Source organism: Sinohyriopsis cumingii, unplaced genomic scaffold, assembly GCF_028554795.1.
Source record: "Sinohyriopsis cumingii isolate HCF-2022 unplaced genomic scaffold, ASM2855479v2 utg000488l, whole genome shotgun sequence".
In the NCBI taxonomy this organism is placed as follows: Eukaryota; Metazoa; Mollusca; class Bivalvia; order Unionida; family Unionidae; genus Sinohyriopsis; species Sinohyriopsis cumingii.
This window is the reverse complement of record NW_028315905.1, coordinates 1-14737: the sequence shown is the minus strand read 5'-3', so window position 1 is coordinate 14737 and position 14737 is coordinate 1. Positions and strand designations below refer to the sequence as shown.

Sequence of the window (14737 nt, the reverse complement as noted above, 5' to 3'; positions counted from 1 at the left end):
GAAATGTACACAAAACATGTGCTTAGTTCCTATCTACCAGTCAGTCAGTGATGACGAGAAAGAGAAATAAAGTGATTGTCAAATTAATGACATATGTGACATTTCAAGTAATTGATTAACTCAATGAGATTGGAATAAAAGGTTACACAACAATATGGACTGAAGAGTTTAATGTTTTTTTATTAAAACTGCAGTTTACACGTTTACTAAATGAGTTTTAAAGATGTTTTTATATAGGCAGATGTTTTTTAAAAGTCAGAATTATTACCACAAAAAATTTTAAAGTAATGTCGTGCATATGGTCATAACAGACTTTAAATTAAAGTGTTATAATACTAATTTGCTTTGCAAAGTGGTGGCTGTAAATTTGTTAATCGTGTGCATATCTTCCATATCTGTTACTTGTTGTGACATTTATAGGCATAAGTTTTAAGATGATATTTTTTTTTATCCTTTCCATCTGTCTCTCAACATGGATACTAAGATTTGCAATTGTTTGTGTTTATTGCACTTCACTTTTGGAGAACTTTTTTGTTTTGTTCTGTACAGTCAATTATCACCCTACAATCTGGATATTTTTCCTTGAAGCAAAGTGGTACATGTTCATAAACAGCAAGTCTTGATGGCTGTTGAATTAGAAAATCTAACCGTACATACAAATAATCGATCCACTTATTAAAATTCATTCCACGTCAACGTTCCAATGTTAAATCGATCTGCTTAATCTTCCAGTAACAAGCTGTCACAGTTGCATCAAGACAAGAAAGAATTCATCTGTCAGATGCAAGTGTCTTGGACGTCCCTTTCCACTTGTAGCACTGTAACGAGCTGACTTGTAGCATCATCCTTAAGTTCATCAAATAATGCCTTGAAAATAGCTGAATTTGGAACTCCAGTATAAAATAGCAATATTTGGTCATCATGTTCAGTATCCTCAAATGTTAAAACAGGGGAATTAACCTGCATCCCACAATCGACAGATGTCACTTTATTAACAGGGGTGCCATATTCAGGTGACATTTCATTAAAATCACACTGTGTAGAAACATGTATCCTCAGTAGGGTATTGGTTTGTGTTGATTGGTTGTTAATATGCCTGGTGGCAATATCATTTAAATTTATTGGTCCACAATGATCATGTGAATGTATAGAGATGTCCAGAGGTGATTCAGTTTTTGCTATAAATGAAGTATTATTTGAATCATCCTCGTCATCACCCTGTTGTTCAGCAATGTCACCTTGTTCCATATCTTCTTTTAGTTGAAAGTCTATTGGTGCATTCGAAGATTTCACTCTCCAGATTCTGAAATTAAATAATTATACAAATATAAACAATTTTTTTTTAACAGGTAATATTTACATATGTATGTGTAGCATGCACAATTAAAAGTTGGTGCTGGTTTAAGTTACAGCATTTTCTTTAAGTACTGGATGGGTAGACAGTTAGTCCATGTTTATAGTGTAACTGTGCACCTGTAGACATTACAGTGCCAATGGCAACAGCAGATTTAAAGACAATACAACAGTTGATAAGGGTCATTACATCATCAGATTAAACTAAAATGCAGTAGCCGACTACACGCAAATGCACAACTTTTGTTATCTCTGAACATCCGTGTGTAACACATCACAGAGAGGAGTACACCTAATAAGTTAAATATGGAATACGACTGTTTAAAAGCATACACAATGCTATTGATTACAGCAGATTAAAAGCCACAGAATAAAAATAAATCCTACCCCACATCTCATTTAAAATGGATGGAGCATAATAGTACTCAATGTAACCACTTACCAATGTTTGAAACAACTTATTCGGGAAAACTTAAGGCACTGGATGCTCTTTTGACGGCCCCACTTCTATTCACAAAATGATTGGAACACATTTGACTGTTAGCTGTGTAAGTGAAATCTTTCCGCACAAGCCATGACCTCTGAAGCCAAACTGTACGTAGTTTACATCTTGCAGGAAATCTGTGCAATGATATTGTTTTCCCATCTACTTCCTTCCCTCTGAAATTGCTACAAATACGGCAATACTTGCGGGGTTTTGCCACAGGCATTCTTCGACAGCTAATGAATGGGTAGCCCATGGAAGTTGAAGTTGCTGCCAATTGCATCTGCAAAAGATGCACTGAAGAGTTCCTACTAGGGGGTGACAACAATCCTTATTGAAAAGACTTACAGAACACCCTTTAGAATTGGTGAGGTCATTAAAATAAAACAAGGTCATGTAATTAAAATTTTGATTTAAGAAGAAATCTTTGTCTATATCTACCTTGTGACAATTATAGTGAATAGTGAATTATAGTAAACAGTAAAAAGACATGTAAAAAAATTAATTATCCTTCCATCATTAACAGGGGTATTCTAACAGCAGAATATTTTGGAGCAACTTTTTTTTGTTCCCCCTGTTTAAACCAAAAGAGGGGTACAATTGTGTCCAGATTTGCGTCCGTTTGCCACACCTAAGCTTCTAACATGACAGTCATTTGAAATTAAAGGATGAAACTTGTTATGCTCGAATGTCATCGTTAGAACTTGTGTTGCAAACCACATTGGGATCCTATCATCAATGTCAGTTTTGCAACTCAGTATTTTAAGTCTTCCATCACATTTTCCATTGCAGTCTTACCTCAAACCTGTTAGATATTACAAGATGAAACCTGGTATAATTGTATATGATCATTAGAAAGTATACTGTAAATTACAATGGTATTCCAGTCTACAACTCCAAACTGTTAGATATTACAAGATAAATCTTGGTATTGTTATATATCATTATTTAAATGTGTTGTTTATTATATCTGTGGTCCTATCGTCAAATTCAATATTACAGGTTTACCATCACACTCTCCTTTCCACGCTTTAACTTTAAAACCCATTCAGCTTTAAACTTGTGCTTTGTTACTAGAAAGTGTCTTGTGAACCACTTTAAGGGTTATATCATTGAGGGTTAATTTTTCAAGGCTTCCATTACACCTTAAATTCCTCATTGGCCAATGTTGCACATGACATTGGCATCCTGTCTTCAAGGTCAAGAGCATTGTTCAGTATTTTAAGTTTTTCTTCATTCTTTCCATTGTATAGCAACAGAGCCATTTAAAATGAAGGCATGAAATATTCTGTGTTTATCATGGACTACATTAAGGTGTTATGTATCACACACACAGTATAAATTAAATTTTAATTTATACTGTGTGCTAGACCTTTGCCCATGATTGAGGATAAAGTTTTTGTGTGTACCTAATTTTTGTCATATTTTTAAGTTATAAATAAGTTATTTACTGATATCTGAGTTCAAGGCCTTGCCTTATTTACAACACTTAGAATGTTTTGGCAGCAAAAATGTTGTTGTAGGGTTTAAGGCCATTTTTTTCAGCACAAGATAGGAAATACATGGTAGCCAGTATCAATGGTGGATGAAGAACCCAAGAAAATCCCAGAAAAAACCACCAACCCACAAGAAGCTACTGGCATGCTTTCTCACATACCCACATAGGCCAAACACCGAGACTCAAACCCACGCTGACAGAGGTGAGATGGCAATGATCCATAACGGTGAACGCTTTAGACCACTTGACCAATAGGGGCCCCAGCAAATTTGTGACCCACATCTTGGTCATTTTATTATGTCCTAGGTTTTTATTTACGGTTGTGGTAAACAAAACTATTCATTCCTATTTTAAATTTTGTTTCTGAAATCATTTACTGTTGTGCTCATATATAATTTCAGAGGAATCATTTAAATTATTCATTGGAATTACAAAGTACTCACTGACTTTCTGGAATAAAACACTATTTTGGGATTATTGTGAATTCATTCGAAGATATTCTGGGTTACATTATTGTAATACATCAAGACTTGTTACATAAGCCTATTCAAGACTACTGGTAAATGAGCACATCCATTATTGGAAAACACAGCAAACATTATGCTTTTGGACATGTGATAGAACATTTAAGATTATTTGGGATTTAATTGTCAAAAAGTTCCTTTTAAATTTTCACTCTGTAACTTGAAGAAATAAATTTGTTGATTTTACTAAACTTGTTTGTTTCACTTCTTTCTGTTATTTATTTTAAAACCATAGAGTTGTAACAAAGGTCCTGTCTTAAAGGTAAAGGTCACATGACCAATATTTTAGGTTTCAGTAGCATTTTCCCTTCCATAATATAACTTGTTAGCTGTTTAAATAATAACATTTGGTACACTTGAATAATGTCACTACAAGATGTGTTGGGGTCTATCTTCAAAGGTCATTTATTCCCCTTTTCTGCACTTGTACAACAATATAATTTGAAATGGACACACTTCTACTACAGTACCCTTTGAAATAGACACTTATACAACAATGCCATTTGAAATAGACACACTTGTACTACAGTACTTTTTTAAATAGACACATGTACCAAATACCCATTGAAATAGACATGTACTACAATACCCTTTTGAAATAGACATAAGGACTACAATACCTTTTCAAATAGACACATGTACTACAATACCCATTGAAATAGACACTTGTACTACAATACACATTGAAATAGACACATGTACTACAATACCCTTTGAAATAGACACTTGCACTACAATACCCTTTGAATAGACATGAACTACAATACCTTTTGAAATAGACGTACTTAAATACCCTTTGAAATAGACTTGTTCTACATTACTCTTTGAAACACACACACACCTGTACTACAATACCCCTTGAAACAGACACTTGTACTAAAGTAACCCTTGAAACAGACTTGTTCTACAATACCTTTTGAAACAGACACTTGTACTACAATACCCTTTGAAACAGTCACTTGTACTACAATACCCTTTGAAATAGACACTTGTACTACAGTACCCCTTGAAACAGACTCTTGTACTACAATACCCTTTGAAACTAACACAATGTACTACAATACCCCTTGAAACGGACACTTGTACTAAAGTACCCCTTGAAACAGACATTTGTACTACAATACCCTTTGAAATATACACTTGTACTACAATACCCTTTGAAACAGACACTTGTACTACAGTACCCCTTGAAACAGACTTGTTCTACAATACCCTTGGAAACAGACACTTGAACTACAATACCTTTTGAAACGGACACTGGTACTACAATACCCTTTAAAACGGACACTTGTACTACAATACCCTTTGAAATAGTCACTTGTACTACAATACTCTTTGAAATAGGCACAAGTACTACAATACCCTTTGAAATAAACACAAGGACTTCAATACCCTTTGAAATAGACACTTGTATTACAACACCTTTTGTAGTAGACACTTGTACTACAATACCCTTTGTAACAGATACCTGTATGTATAATATCACAAGATCTGGTGGCAAAACATTTGTCATATTTCTATGTATATGATGTGTACCAACATTTATCATATTTCAATGCATATGTGTACCAACATTTGTATTTCTATGCATATGATGTGTACCAACATTTATCATATTTTTGTGCATATGATGTGTACAAACATTTATCATATTTCTATGCATATGATGTGTACCAACATTTATCATATTTCTATGCATATGTGTACAAACATTTATCATATTTCTATGCATATGATGTGTACCAATATTTATCACATATCTATGCATATGATGTGTACAAACATTTATCATATTTCTATGCATATGATGTGTACCAACATTTATCATGATTTGTCAGTAGATCTTGCACTTACCAAGGCAACTTGAGCTAAAGTAACATCTTCACTATAAATTCAGTCTCAAAATATTTTTAGGCAGTGCCCTGGGAGACCAGAAATCTTAATTTTGTACAAGGATGTCACAAGATTTGACAGTTTACTAGCCAACTCCATGAAATCATTTTAATGCAAGAGAGTGGGGAACTGAGATCCCATTAGTGAATGTTTATCAGATTTTTAATCTCAAAGATTGCCAAGATAAAAGACTTGTATATTTTAGAAACATTGAAACTTTTTTAAATTTATCTCCTGGTTATAGCTCTTTTTATGAATCAAATGGTAAAATATGATCTGGAAACAGATCTGCTATAGTTAAACTTGGAAAAGTCTCTCAGTGAACAAAACTAAAACTATATTGATGATGAGAAGGATGAACATGGATCATCAGTTTCTTTATTTTCTTTTAAATTACATAAATAAGTAAGATAATATCTTCACACAATGAAAACTAGATATCTTTAACAATGAGAGTACATGAATATTCCTTAGCTATTTTGTTCTTTTGGAAAATTGTGCTTTTGGATAATACTGCTGCATGAAAGCATTCCCTTTTTGGCAGAATTAATAGTTCCACAATCTGCTCTAATCCACAACCACCTTCATTTGTATAGGATAATCTTCATCAACTGCTCAGAAAAAGATTGTAAAATTTTGCAGATTTATTTTTGTCAGCAAAAGTAAGCTAACTTTACCAATTTGATTTAAATTCTATGAAGCTCCAAGTTACTACAATTTGACTACATTTTAGTCTATTTTTGGGGCTTTCCCATGTTTGCCTGTATTATGTAATACAATGAAAATCACTCATGCCTGTATTATGTAATACAATGAAAACTGCTCATACCTGTATTATGTAATACAATGAAAATCACTCATGCATGTATTGTGTAATACAATGAAAACTGCTCATACCTGTATTGTGTAATACATGAAGATCACTCATGCCTGTATTATGTAATACAATGAAAACTGCTCATACCTGTATTATGTAATACATGAAGATCACTCATGCCTGTATTATGTAATACAATGAAATCACTAATGCTGTATTATGCAATACAATCAAAATCATTCATGTCTGTATTATGCAATACAATCAAAATCACTCATGTCTGTATTGTGTAATATACAATGAAAACTGCTCATACCTGTATTATGTATGAAGATCACTCATGCCTGTATTATGCAATACAGTCATTTCATTCATGCCTCACAAAAGCTGATAACTCTTGTATTAGTTGTAAAGAGAGATGGAGATGCAAGGGAAGGCTGATTGACAGTGGAACTATTAATTAAATTGTGAATTAGCAACATAGAATATGATACTGCTTGTCTGATTAAATTGGTGATTATCAAATTTATATTTTTACAAAAGGGTAAAAAAGCACACTGAATCAAGTGTCACAATATAATCATTCATAATCTGCTACAAAATGTGACTGAAAATGTTTCATGTATACATTACCATGGACACCATTGTTAGTACACATTCTGTAATCAAGTCTTCATTTATACATTACCATGGACACCCTTATTAATACACATTCTGTAATCAAGACTTCATGTATACATTGCTATAAATATCTTGCTAATAAACACAAAATAAAAAAAGGAATGATGTATATATTACCATGGATACAGTTCCGAATACATATTCTCTAAATAAGACTTCATGTATACATTACCATGGATACCCTTTCTAACATTCTGTAAATGATGTCATATATACATTACCATGGATACCCTTGCTAACATATTCTGTAAATGATGTCTTATATACATTACCATGGATACTCTTGCTAATACATTCTGTAAATGTCATGTATATATTACCATGGATACCCTTGCAAATATACATTATGTAATGATGTCATGTATAAATTACCATAGATACCTTTGCTAATACACATTCTGTAAACAAGTCATCATGAATACATTACCATGGATACCCTTGGTAATACACATTCTGTAAATGATGTAATGTATGCACTACCATGGATATCCTTGCTAATACACATTCTGTAGACATCATGTATACATTACCATAAATAAATTGCTGATACACACTCATTATACAATACAACAAAGCAATATGTGCATGATTTCAAGCCAATTACAGAGATCCTGCACTGCCAACACATGAAATGGCCATACACACTGTGCAAACAGCTCTAGCCAAGATCTACCATTACACAATACAACAAAGCAAGATGTGCATGATTTCAAGCCAATGACAGAGATCCTGCACTGCCAACACATGCATTGGCCATACACACTGTGTAAACACTCTAGCCAAGATCTACCATTACACATTACAACAAAGCAAGATGTGCATGATTTCAAGCCAATGACAGAGATCCTGCACTGCCAACACATGCAATGGCCATACACACTGTGTAAACAGCTCTAGCCAAGATCTACCATTACACAATACAACAAAGCAAGATGTGCATGATTTCAAGCCAATGACAGAGATCCTGTACTGCCAACACATGCAACGGCCATACACACTGTGTAAACAGCTCTAGCCAAGATCTACCATTATACAATACAACAAAGCAAGATGTGCATGATTTCAAGCTAATGACAGATATCCTGCACTGCCAACACATGCAGTGGCCATGCACACTGTGTAAACAGCTCTAGCCAAGTTCTGACATGTAATGCCAAGTTCTGACATGTAATACAATGTCAGCAAATGAAAAACCAAACTGTAAACACATTATACAATGCCAGCTTTGTCCTGGAGAATATACCACATTACACAATGCCAGATTTGTCCTGGAGATTATACCACATTACACAATGCCAGATTTGTCCTGGAAATTATACTATATTATACAATGCCAGATTTGTCCTGGAGATTGTACCACATTATACAATGCCAGATTCGTCCTGGAGGTTATACCGTATTAATAAATTCCAAAATGAAAACACATTATACAATGCCAAATTTGTCCTGGAGATTATACCATATTAATAAATTCCAAGTTCTTTGTGATAGGCTGACACAAAATCTCAGTCTCAGAAAGACATTTTGAAAGCTTGTTTCTGATTGGTTGTTGCAAACTCAACTTCTGACCTCAGCTGAGAATATTATGATCCCAGGCTTCACTTTCATAACAGTAATCAACCCGAGGATGTGCTCGACCCAAATGTTGCCCTAAGGCAAAATCTAAATAAAACCAAATCGCTGGGTCAGTATTTCAGTGCTTAATATCCAACATATGTTTAATGCAGCTTTCTCATGATATTGCACCAATAATAAGCAAACAAAACTCATGCAGAAATGTTGTGCAGATTTGAGATGTTTAATGAAAGCATGGCCTGGTCTGATTCTATTACTGTTTGGGGTTGAGTGCGTGATGAAGCTGACCAACATCGTTGCTTTAGAACATTGAAATAGTTGTTTATTATAGGATTAAATGATCATGGTTGGGTATTTATCGGTGTACATTTTACCTAATCACTCACAAAGTAAATAAAGTCTGAAGGACTTTATGTAAACTTTGTGAGTGATTAGGTCAAATTTACACATCAATAAATAACCAACCATGATTTAATCCTTATAATTCCAATTTACTTCCTTTCTAACATCAGATAAGCAGATTTAATCAACAAAACATTCACTTTTATGTACATCGAAGTTTTCTTTTATTAGCCTTTTAACTGTGATAGAATACATAGCCCTATCTTCCCTAGCCAAGATTCATCGATTCTTTATACAGTAATACGTGGTAGAATGTCATGCTAGTGATATATTGTTATGATCATTATTTCAATATATAAAAAATGATTGCTGTGGTAAAACTATGAATATTCCTTTTTTTGAAAATTATGCTTGTGTGTGGCACATGTTGTTATAGCAACGTCATTGTTGCTTTCTACGCATTTCAATCTTTCAAAAGTAAAATCATGTCCATTTTTAGTGACATCCCTTGGTTGACTTATGACATTGACCTTTAATAACTGCTGCTGTAACATGTTGTCGAGGTGAAATGCAATAATTTCCGAAGATTGGCTTCTAAAGCCTGCCATATGCCTTCTTCTGCAAAAGGGGTGAGTGTTGGAGTGCAGGAAGGTCTGTGCAATTACATTGTTTTAACTTCTAATGGTCGATTTTAAGCTGTGGCTTGTCGTTTTGTATCAGAAATGACAGGGTGGCTGGGAGCTTGTTATTATTAGTATTTATAGGGGGTAAGGCATTCATATAGATAAAACATCAAATGATCTGGTAACAGGGAGCCAAAAGTAGTCCGAAGAATTTATCAATGTGTAGAATATTCCAGACCAGTATCATGTGACCATTTACATCCAATCAAAACGTAGGAAAATGCAGTCAATTTATAAAAATTGGAATTATACTCATGTGAGTATCAAATATCATCGTAGTACCGAACCAATGAAATTGACATCTGGACTATTTATCAAAATGACTTATACAAGAGATGCCTTTGTTTTCCAGTTACTGTTAACCAAACCTCACCGCTGGTATTTAACCACTGAACCCAATCATTTAGAGCAACTTTCCTGACCCTTTTCTGGCTCGATTTTCATTAAAAACTCTACATATAATGCCATCAAAATACAAATAGAACTGTCCTGTGTAAACATGCATGGTACTCAGGGAAGGCACTTGTTAAAAATATATCCCAGGGTACTCTATTTACTCAAAGAATTCATATGAAACTGATATAAAATTCTGCACTACATCTATTGTTGATTACTACACTTTAAATTGCCTTCCCTTGGTCCAAAGTATATTTTACTGGAATAACCCTTGGTGATAGTTTCGCATCAAAGTACAAATTTGTTAAATACTTTACAGAATGTGTGTACTAAATTTGATCAAATATGGATAAAAAGATTATCAAAGTCATAAACCTTCCTAGTTTCAAGGAAAGCCAACAAGCAGTTAATAACATTGAGAGTACAAATGGTGGAATTTAAAGTTACTATGCTGAATCAAATAGTTCACAATACATATGTGAAGAAAACTGCCCAAAAACAAGGTTCCATATTGGTAATAATTAACTATTAAAAGAAAAATGGTAGGCAATCAATCCAGTGCCATACTATAATATTACTAATAAGGAAAGCTTCTCAAACTATTAAAATAGTTGGGAGTGGGGGTGATAAGTGAAATGGAAGTGACACAAAATTATACAATATTTAAGTACAGTCCAATGAATGTGTTGGCAAAGAACTCTACACAGTAAAAAAAAAGTATTGCATAATATATTGCAATTATCACAGCTTTTCTTCTTAATATCCAGAATTCATCTATGCATGTATTGGTTTTACTGGCTGAAAGTAAATTTATACAGCTAAAATGAATGTTGCTAAAGAGCTAAACACACATTAGCCATACACATATACTAGTTTGGTAAAGAATTAAAAGTACATTTGTCCCCCTCTCCAATGGCCCCCTTGACCACAACCCACCCAGTTTATATGGCAACAATCCCTTTGCACTGACAAGTTTGTATTCAAAAGTACCTCTCTAGGAAGGCCACCCCTCTGACAGACAGCATATTAGTGCAAAAACTGTCAAATTTACCAATCATGATTACCCATATAATTGGATTTACAAATAAAAATTTCATGAATATTTGTTCATTTCTAACTTTAACTATGTCCATTTGTGCCAACATGCTGGTGCTAACTTTAATCCATACAGAGAGATAAGTAATCTGTAATCTCATCGTTAGATGTCAGGTTTTGTCACATTGATAATTACAAGTTACAATAATTAACAATGGCTAACAACTGAGAAGCACAGCAGAGTTCAGGTCAGTCTTATCACCATAAAGTAAAAATGGTATGTTAGCCTCTGTGACTTTATCCTCACAGAAAATGAAAGAGTATACAAAAGAGTACCAGTTTCATACCAGACAATCATATGACAAGCTCATTTCCTTTGTAAACACAGAGATTTTCATGTAATGTAATTTTTACTTAATTACGTATACCTTTAAAGATTATTTTGCAAGGTACTTCAAAGATATACATAAGTAAAATGTTTTGCCTGGTTGTGAGATGATAGCACCGATACATGCCAAGAATTGGTCTCGCAAAATACATTCTACAGCAGTTGGAAAATGGAAAGGGTGGACAATGATAATTTTGAGTCAAATGCTTGTACCCTGATTTTATTGACAAGGTGGATTTTCATAATTGTTCATAATTTAATTATTTAAAATAAGATTTATATGAGTTTTGTCATTTTTACATGAATATAAATTTAAATATTTAAAAATGAAGCTTTTCATACTTTACATGTTATCATTACTCAGATCTGTGTGACCCACATCTAAAAAGGCCACCCCTTTTACAAAGCATGGTAAATATTTATAAATTCAGACATACACATGCAGGCTTGGTAGAGTTAAGCACACACATGTACATACACATAAGCTGCTTAAACTTTAGAATTACAAAAAAAAAATGATATTTCAACTGATATTACAAATCAATTCCAGCCAAACTGTCCAGGGCTTTGTTAGAATTACAAAGAAAAGATATTTCAATTGACTTCACAAATTGATTCTAGCCAAACTGTCGAGGGCTCTGTTAGAATTATGAAGAAAAGATATTTCAGTTGACATCACAAATCGATTCCAGCCAAACTGACCAGTTGAAGTCTTTTGTTCCAAACAGTTTCTTCTCTTGAGAGTTTCTGAAAACAACTGCACAAACAAGCAACAGAATATGAGAATTTTGTGGCAAAATTTAAACAATACAAAACATTTTGGAAAATTGTGAAAGTATAAAACAAATCAATAACAAATTCAGCAGTACATTACTGTGGGTAGTTTCCTATCCATGAAATTTAAGGCTAATTACAGTCAAGTACAACATTAGGTTCACTGTCACAACAGACAATATACATCCTGAAATTCATGACTAATTACATGTAAATAAACAATATTTTTACTGTCATAATACAGTAAATACACATCCTGAAATTAATGACTAATTACATATAAATATAACATCAAATTTACTGTCATAATACAGTCAATTCACATTCGTGACATTCATGATTAATTATATGTAAATATAACAATATTTTAACTGTCATAATACAGTAAATACACATCCATGAAATCATGACTAATTACATCTGAGTATAACAACTATCATAATACAGTCAATACACATCTATGAAATCATGACTAATTACATCTGAGTATAACAACTATCATAATACAGTCAATACACATCCAGGAAATTCATGACTAATTACATCTGAGTATAACAACTATCATAATACAGTCAATACACATCCAGAAAATTCATGTCTAATTACATGTAAATATAACAACTGTCATAATACAGTCAATACACATCCAGGAAATTCATGTCTAATTATATCTGAGTATAACAACTATCATAATACAGTCAATACACATCCATGAAATTCATGTCTAATTACATGTAAATATAACAACTGTCATAATATAGTCAAAACACATCCAGGAAATTCATGTCTAATTACATCTAAGTATAACAACTATCATAATACAGTCAATACATATCCATGAAATTCATGTCTAATTACACGAAAATATAACATTAAGTTTACTGTAATTGTACAGACAATACATATCCATGAAATTCATGTCTAATTACATGTAAATATAAGCTTACTGTAATTGTACAGTCAATACACATCCATCAAACTCCAATTCCTGAAGAGCACAATGTTGAAATCCATATAAAATCCTCCTTTAATCTTGGTCTTCTTTCAAAACAGGATGTATGTCAATCAACTATACAATATTCAACAAGATATTTGATTATGGAAATAAACAGTTAAAAAGTTCTACTGATTATTGCTCTTTACTCTTAAATGCCGTCACACCTTTAAAGAAACACAGGAATTGTTCTCTCTTTATCCATCTTCATTTACATATATAACTCTTATCTGCATGTCACAAGATTTATAGAAACTGGAAATTTTTCAAAATCTCATGAAAACGTAGGACAACTATGGCTATGGGATGTTATAAAACTGAACTGATATATTTTACACACCATACATCCAAACTTATTTTTCTATTACAAGCCAGGTTCATATAAAGCAAATGTTGATTAGGCAATGAAATTACTGAGTAAGCAATAGACATATAAGTATAACCAACAAGTTTATAGAATAAGCAAAAGACATACACTCATAATCAACAAGCTTATCAAGTAAGCAAACAGACATACAATTATAACCAACAAGTTTATGAAGTAAACAACAGAAATACAAGTATAACCAACAAGATTTTATGAAGCAACAGACAAACAAATATAGCCAGCAAGCACAGACATCCGATTATAATTAACAAGGTTACTGGTAAACAACAGACATACCAGTATAACCAAAGAAAATTCGATAAAAGTCTGTTTCATGGTTTGTAATGGGCTTCATGGTTAATTCAGCTCCTTGCTTCATCAAGACACAGAAAGGGGATCTTACAACAGTGTTCATTTAATGTTGTTGTTGTTGTTGTGGTTTTAATGACATTCTTCAGCACGTGACAGGCTATAAATAGCACCAATTACAACTGATGGCAGAAGAACCTGGGAAAACACTGTTATGAATCACCATGGCAAGTTACTGGCAAGCTTTATCACATACCCACACTGACCGAACCAGACTCAAACCAACATGGACAGAGGTGAAATGGCAGTGATCAGTGTTTCCACCTGGATCGCCTCCAGTGTTCATTTGATATTTCTCTGATAAATTATCACTATGTGCTTAATGACACATCAGCACAATCTGGCTACACAGTGCTAAGTACATTTAAGTATCTCCAAAAAGGCATGTAAAAAAATATAAAGGCAAAAGAGGGTAAAATTGTTAAAATACAAAGTGAAATTCTAAAACAAAACCCTTTGAAAAGTCAGAGACCTTTTGGTACATATTTATGGAATGTATCCCAGGGCAAAATGTTTGATTCTTCAAGTCCCATCACACAGCATGCACGATGGTGTACTGAGCTC

At 33.2% G+C, this 14737-nt stretch overlaps 1 long non-coding RNA gene across 1 annotated transcript; it reads right to left on the bottom strand.

Moving 5' to 3' along the window:
• Nucleotides 1-160: 160 nt before the first annotated feature.
• Nucleotides 161-14729, bottom strand: LOC149773977 (uncharacterized). The gene is made up of 2 exons (XR_016417110.1): nt 1796-14729; nt 161-1303 (listed from the first exon to the last, which is right to left on the bottom strand). It is a non-coding gene; the product is annotated as an uncharacterized LOC149773977 (long non-coding RNA).
• Nucleotides 14730-14737: the final 8 nt, after the last annotated feature.